Genomic DNA, 8,371 nt, shown 5'->3' on the forward strand with positions numbered 1-8,371 from the left:
ACAGAACTTTCTAGTCTGATTATATAACATAATTGGGCATGCGCACTGTTATCCTTTCTCACACTGGGCATGCGTCTGACAGGGAAACTAGGTCACCCTTGAGTGACAGGCCCATAGGTCATGCAAAGGCCACGTGCAGGGCCTGTTACTATGGCACTTACAAGATAGCCTCTGCACTGGCAGCATTCACAGAACAAATTTCCAAGACAAAAGTCAAGATATATGACATCAATTTCTTCTCCTTTGCCCAGGTGATAGGTCACTTGGTCGTAAATGGAAATAAGATTGGTCAAGCAAGACCCACCCACAACAAACCCATGCTGGATATCCCTCGGGATGTCGCCATTGGCCAGTCTGTTAAGAATGTTCTCTTTGATAATCTTTTTTAGGACCTTCCCCAGGATAGAGGTCAGGCTGATGGGCCTATATTTTGCTGGATCCACTTTCTTCCCTTTCTTGAAGATAGGCACCACATTGGCCTTCTTCCAATCTTCTGGCACTTCACCAGAGCACCAGGAGTTCTCAAAGATCTGTGCCAGGGGCTGAGCTATGATGCTTGCCAGCTCCTTGAGTACCCTGGGATGTTAACTGTCAGGGCCGGCTGACTTGAAGGTATCTAGCCTCTCAAGGTATTCCTTCACAAGGTCAGCATTGATGGAGGGTAAGGAATCTCCCTCATCCAGGCCTTCCCATCCCATAATGGGCAGGGGCATCCCTTGGGACTGGTGAAAAACTGATGCAAAGTATCCATTTAGCAAGTTGGCTTTTTCCTGGGCATCAATTGTCAGTTGTCCTATCTGGTTTAGCAGGGGTCCAGTGTTACCCTTGCTTTTCCTCCAGCTCCCCACATATCAAAAAAAGGACTTTTTATTGTCCTTGATACTTGTAGCTAATTGGAGTTCAGTTGCAGCCTTGGCTTTCCTGGTTCACTCACTCCCTGCAGGTCTGGATCAGTGCAGAATATTCCTCCTTGGAGGTGGATCCAGTCCTCCGTTCTTTGTAGGTCTTTCTTTTTAGACGCAGATGTTCACTGTACATTGCAAGGCAGACAAACTGGATAGTAGGCTTAAAATTTTGGACTTCAAAAATGCAAACTTCAACAAGCTCAGGTCACTAGCAGGGAATGTGCTATGGGATCAGGGACCAAAGGTGAAAGGAGTGCATGAAGAGCGTTCATTCATAAAGGATGAGATTCTTGAAGCACAAAGGAAGTCCATTCCTATGCAAAGGAAATATAGCAAAAAAGGGCTGGGAAGCCCTATCGGCTAAACAGGGAAATCATGGTCCTCTTAATAAAGAAGAAAGAAGTATACAGACAATGGAAGCTAGGGAAAGCCCCCAAGGAGGACTATATAGCAATGGCCTACACTTGTAGGGATGAGATTAGAAGAGCTAAGGTGGTGACTGAACTAAAATTAGTAACGGGAATCAAGGACAACAAGAAGTCCTTCTTTAGGTACTTAGGGAACAGGGGGAAAATGAACGGGAGTGTGGGGCTATTTCTCAACAACTCAAGACAGCTAGTCACCAGCACTCAGGAAAAAACTGAACTCCTGAAAGACTACTTTGCTTCAGTCTTTCACCAGGGGAAAAATCACACCAGTGAGGGTACAGAATGAGCAGGGTTCAAATGACCACCTTCCTACTATTGTTGTAGAACTGGTGTGCGATCAGTTAAAGAAATTGGACATATATAAGTCAGCAAGACCAGATGAACTTCAACCGAGAAGGCTGAAGGAGCTGGCTGATGTGATAGCAGAACTCCTGGCAAATCTCTTCCAAAACTTGTGGCACTCCAGGGAGGTCCCTGAGGACTGGAAGAGAGCCAATTTTGTGCCCATCTCCAAGAAGGGGAGGAGGGAGAACCCGGGTAACAGTAGGCTAATTAGTCTAAATTCTATCCTAGAGAAAATCCTGAAAAAATTTATTAAGGAGTCTATGTGTGATAGGCTTGCAGAAGTTAGGATTCTGAATGGTAGCCAGCATGGTTTCATTGTGGGCAGGTCTTGTCTTACCAACCTCATCTCCTTTTATGATCAGGTGACTCACCACCTGGATAAGAAAGAGGAGGTTGACAGTATATATCTCAACTTCCAAAAAGCTTTCAATCTGGTATTTCACAATGTTCTTGCAAGAAAATTCAAAGACCGTGGGCTTAATTGTGAGACAGTCAGGTGGGTAGGAAGCTGGCTGTGGGATAGGACCCAGAGAGTTCTAATGAACAGAAGTGTGTCATCTTGGTAGGAAGTGGCCAGTGGTGTCCGGCAGGGGTCTGTGCTTGGTCCAGTGCTATTCAACATCTTCATCAATGATTTTTATGTGGGGGTGAAGAGCTCACTGGCTGAGTTTGCAGATGGCACCAAGTTATGGGGAAGCATGGTTATGCTTAAAGATAGACTGCAGATGCCGGTGGACCTAAACATGCTGGCAAGTTGGGAGGACTGGAACCAGATGAATTTCAACGTTGAGAAGTGTAAAATGCTCCACCTTGGGACGAACAATACCTTGCACACCTACAGGCTTGGCAATGCCAACCTGACCAGCACTACAAATGAAAGGGACCTGGGAGTAATAAGAGACCACAGTATGAACATGAGTCAGTAGTGCAATGCTGTAGCCAGCAGGGTGAACAATACCCTGGCATACATTGATGCATCTCCTGCAAAACCAGAGAAGTGATTCTCCCACTCTATTTGGCACTGGCAAGACCACAGCTGGAGTACTGCATCCAGTTCTGGGTGCCACACTTTAACAAAGATGTAGGAAAGCTTGAGAGAATCCAAAGAAGAGCCATCTGTATGATTAGAGACTTGCACAACAAGCCATACTAGGAAAAGCTGAGGGATCTGGGATTCTTCAGCCTGAAAAAAAGAAGGCTGAGAGGGGTCTTGGTAGCAGCTTACTGCTACATCATAGGTGTACATCAAGAACTTAGTCAGCACCTGTTCACCAGGGCACCCTTGGAGAAAACTAGGAGTAATGGTCACAAACTCCTGTAAGACCATTTCTGGCTGAACATGAGGAAAAAGTATGTCACAACTAGGTTGTTCAGACTGTGGAATAAGCTCCCTCCAGAGGTGGTGCAATTGCCTATCTTGGAAGTCTTCAAGAGGAGACTGAACAATACACCAAGCAGGAAAGACAACTGGGGTCAGGTGAGAGGGCTGGACCCAATGATCTTCCAAGATTCCTTCCAGCCTTACAATCTATGAATCTATGAGTATGGCTACAGAAAGGATTGTCTGTTTTGTGGGAAATTCAAAGTCACTGTCATTTTGTGGTCCTGCAGAACCAAATGTCAATGCTCCAGAACTTTTGGTGAAAGTGCAATGAAAATTGTTTAGGGGCTGGGGCACATGACTTATGAGGAGAGGCTGAGGGAACTGGGTTTATTTAGTTTGGAGAAGAGGAGACTGAGGGAGAACTTAATAGCAGCCTTTAACTACCTGAAGGGTGGTTCTAAAGAAGATGGAGCTCAACTGTTCTCAGTGGTGACAGATGACAGAACAAGGAACAATGGTTTCACATTGCAGCAAGGCAGTTTTAGGTAGGATATTAGGAAAACTTTCCCCCTAGGAGGTTGGTGAAGCACTGGAACGAGTTACCTAGACAGGTGGTGGAATCTCCATCCTTGGAGGTTTTTAAGGCCTGCCTTGATATAGCCCTGGCTGGAATGATCTAACTGGGGATGATCCTACTTTGAGCAGTGGGTTGGACTAGATGACCCCTTGAGGTGCCTTTCAACCCTAATTTCTATGATTCTATGAAACAGAACCATTCATTTCACTAGGCGGTCCCCTGACCACCCCTTGTTCCCCTAGCAGCTCAGAAGCAGAAGAGAGGGGCAGCTAGGTAGCCTGCTTGCCTGCCACCACCAGATGGCTAGTCTTGCACACCGGGTGGAGAACTGTTAAGGCCTGGAGTGTAGGGAGAAAGACAGCCTGGGGAGCTGGATAGGCCAACTGACAGCTAGGCAAGAAGCCAGGAAAAATGTAACCCAGGTAGCTTTGGGGGAGCTGGTCACCAGCCAGGCAGGGAGCTGGCCAAGGGGGCAGCCCAAGGGAGCCATGCAGCCCACCCACTTGCCAGCTGGGGACCCAGAAAGTTGGGCAGGTGGTTCACTGCCTGGTTTTCTTCAGACTGTCAGGATATTATGCAGTCAAGCTAATGGGACTGGCAACTTCCAATGAAGCATTTCAGTTTTATCAACTCATATTTTCTCCAGCAGAAACTTGTTCTTTCAAAAATATATTTCTAGCAGCTTTGCAAAAGAGGGTAAGGCCCAGATCCACAAAGGGAACTAAATGCTTGAAGGTGGACTTAGATACCTACATTCTGCCTATATTTAAAAATGTGATCCTTAATATTCCCACACAAGCTCTTGGGCAGCTAAAGTCCACAGATGTCTGTATTTCTGCTAGTGAAGTTCCCCAGACACTTTTATTTCTGCCAAAGCACATGCTGAGAACTCCTGTCATCTTGGCAGGGTTAAGCAGCTTTCAGCCCATTTCAAGATGAAGCCTGATCAGGATGCTCTAACTAGATGGTCTTCTATTAGTTGTGCTCTGAATATGTCTAACAACACTAACAAGAATGAAAGTCTCATGAAACACAGCTGTCACCACTAGTTTCATTCAACAACATGGCTACTGGTTGCAGCTCCGTTCTTATTTTATGCAGTAGATCCACAGCCATGAATTCCTCCTTTGAACATATTTTAAAAGAAAGGAGCAGTCTTCACTCAGATTAGGTCTCGCTATTCAGGAGAGGATTTCAGGCTTTGAATATTGTAGCTTCCCTGCAGTCCAGAGATAGGTGTTAAGCCTCCAAGAAAGGTAATATTTAAGATATGCCATGCTTTTCTGCACTTTCTATAAACTAGTTTAGATAGTTTCCTGCTCATCATGCTCTCTCTTGTGCCTAGCTCTCTCATACACTGTATAGGCAGCCTCAGAGCCTGACTCTTTGCTGTGGATTCCACTCTGTGAACAGACACCTGTAAGTTAGGTGTTGAGATTGACAGTCATGACACTACTACATGACACTATGATTGTAGGCCTAGATGTCTTATCCAATGTGCCAAAAGAAATTCACAGCAGAATCCTGAACCGATTTGAAAACTCGGCCTCTTACAGCCAGTGCTGTACTCTTAAAGCCACAAAACCACCCTTCCTCTTACAATTCTAGTGCTGGTTTAGCTCACCAATATCTTCAAGCTCAGGTTGGTTTGCATCTTTTTTTCCATATTTATCTTTTTTTTAATCAAATGACAGCCCTTTGGAGAACAAAGAAATCATCAAAGTGACAACATTTGTGGTACAGTTGGTTCTCTACCATATAAGGAAAGAAGTTACAGGGTCTACTAAACAATACAGTTAAATATTTTTCCATAGTGTGACCAAAATAACACTTGAAGTGTACTTACTTAATATTATTTGAAATCTATTTGATGGTCCAGAAATAAAAAATGTGTCCTTTAACACAAGGATTTCTTTTCTCAAGTGAAAAGGACCAAGGCTCCCTCTAAGGTGTGCATGTATGCGGCCACACACGATTTAAAATCTTGCCACACACTAACTTATTAATGCCCGCGCACCTGCCTGGAAAGGAGCTGGGCGTGGAGCACAGTGGAGGCACTGGGGCCAGCATGGGACACTTACAGGCAAGCCCATGGTGAGGCAGAGACAGGGGCTGGGGCTGGCTCTGGGGAACTGCTTCACTCCCCAGTCCTGACTCCATGTGCCTCCTCGCTCCTCAAGGCAAGGCGAGGTGAGACGAGGTGAGGTGAGGTGAGGCGGGGGCTGGTGCTGGGGAGCTGCTTCACTCCCCAGCCCCGACACCATGTGCCTCCTTGCTCCCCAAGGTGAGGCAGGGGCTGGGGCTGGAGGCTGGTGCAGGCTCTGGCTGCAGTAGTGGTGGTTGTCCTGTCTGGAAGCTGTGCACACTGGCTGAGGCTGGGGCCCTCCCGCTGGTGAGTGTGGCAGCGTATCACACTGTCCTGGGGGGAATGGGCTGGGCTTGGCCCCATGTGGAGCATAGCTGGGGCAGCTGCAGAACAGGCCAGATGCAATTAAGTGGGCACCTGCCTGCAGGCTGGATTAATTTGCCTGGCAGGTTGGATTCGGCCTGTGGGCCATATTTTGCCCACCCCTGAGAGAGGACTTGGGGTTCCCCAGGGGCAGGAATACATTGCCTTGTAATAGCTTAGCTAACTCTAATTCTTATTCTTGCAGCTTGGAGTTCTAGGATATTTTGAGTTCAATGCTTCACTTCCCAAAGTGCTCCCCAGCCCCTTTAGGCTCCAGGCCCCTGGCCCCGTTCCACATGTCGTCCCAGTCCCCTGGGGTCCCTGGCCCAGGTAAGGCTCCTCTCTGTCCATCCCAGTCCCCTGGGGTCCCTGACCCCAGACAAGGCTCCTCACCCTCTACTACAGTCCCAGGGTCCCTGACCCTTATAGGGCTTTATGCAGGGTGCCCTTCAGGGACCTGTGGTTTATGAAGTGGCGCACGCCGAAAGGGGGAGGCAGGACTGAAGTGCTGCGCTCATGGACCGAAGCGGCATGCTCACCTTAGAGGGAACATTGGAAAGGACTAAAAATCCTTTGACTGTGGGAGGAGAATGAAGTGGCTAACCCCCAAGGATCTTTAGTTTGGCATTAAAGTTGCATTCCCAGGTTCCAGTCAGGACGAGGGACCCCTTGCACAGACATGTAATTCTGAATTCTTACTCCAGAATTTTTAGTTTAATTAAAGCCATGATGCAAGGAGGGGAACATAAAATAAGAGTACCATTAATAAGACCAGGAGATCTATCTTGACAATGTGCACAACTTGAAGGGACCTAGTTTGCTACTTCAGCTAGCTTCTGGGCACACTTTGTGTCTTTGGGGTAGCATTCCCTTGGTTATGCTGGCAAGCATCTGTATATCTCCTGAGGTTGTTAGGTTTCAAACTGTGCCTACAAGTCGCCTGAAAAGCCATATGCCTCCTATTTGGCTGTTCTGCTCCAGATGCTGATAAAACTTAGGTTTGGAGTCTCAGCAAAGATGGTACATGAAGACTGTATACACCAATGCACCTCATTCCCGTCTGTCCCTCACTAGTTGTGGATCCTGTGCCCCACTTTAGTCCTTGGCTATAAATCAATGGTGTTTCACCTCTGCAAAAGCAAAGAGAACAATGAATTCTGTAAAAATGATATGTAGCTCCCATTCTGACACATATTAAACCACAATGTACACAGTGTTTTAAAAATAGTATTTTCTTAACTACTTCCACATAGAGAATAGGAACAGGGTGCATATTTTTAAAGATACTGGGCCAGCTACTCAGCTGCTATCAAGTGCTATTCTTCTGAAATCACCAGCAGAGGCCCACAGCAAGGAACTATTTGTAATCACACAACAATGGGAAGATTATTACAGGTGAACAGTGCAGTCAGGAGAGACAGAATAAGGCTATAACGTTCCAAAGGATTTGGCAGAAAGACATTTTAACAAAGGTGGGATTTAAATTTTGACATTTAATGAATGGTTTCTATTTAGGAATTGTTGTAAGAGATGAATAACTTCCTCTATACTGTGTACTGGAAGTACCATCAGTAACAACATGCATATTTGCAGTTTGCTTGAAATGGCAGTGAAAAAAGTGACATTCATCATAGCCAGATGAATTAAGCAGGACAATGATGATCAGGGAAATGAAAACAGAATGGCAAGAAAGTAAGTTTTTAAGGCATTATTATTGTGCTAATAGTGTTAAGTGTTGTGACCTTGTCTGTCTGCCTGTAATGAAAACTTCTGCTTTGAAAAATCTACCTAAAAGTAAAGAAATTAATGATATTAGGACAAATAAATGTCCACCGTAAATTACAGCCAAGTGAATTGATAGGAGAAAAACCAAGAAGAAAACACACAAAACAACCTTCCCCTCATCAGTCTGGCATTCTGTATATGCTGTTTTTGAACAGCTTTGGATTTTCTCAGTAAACTCTTTTCCCAGCCCTTCTAGTAATATAATTACTGCATATCCAGCAATAACAGAAATGAGAATGGCCAAGCCAATGTCTTTTACCTCCAGAGACACGGGTGTTTAGAAAAGTGCAATTTTATAGTGCACTCATGGAAAGCAGCACAGGATTTGGTGGGGTGGGGTTGAGAAAAACTGGATTAGAATTTATTTAAAACTGCCTGGAATGATTGCAAGCTATAAATAAACCAGGAGGAAGGGAGGATTTAAACCACTGTAGACAGTCAGAAGAACCAGTAGGTGGCGAGAGAGACTTGGAGATTCACTGTACAAATCAGAAGACAAAACTGCTCTCTTCTGCAACATTATGCCTCCTCTCCTGTTATAGCACTAACTCCTGTAGA

This window comes from Gavialis gangeticus, unplaced genomic scaffold (assembly GCF_001723915.1).
Source record: "Gavialis gangeticus isolate Ggan-Ray unplaced genomic scaffold, GavGan_comp1, whole genome shotgun sequence".
In the NCBI taxonomy this organism is placed as follows: Eukaryota; Metazoa; Chordata; order Crocodylia; family Gavialidae; genus Gavialis; species Gavialis gangeticus.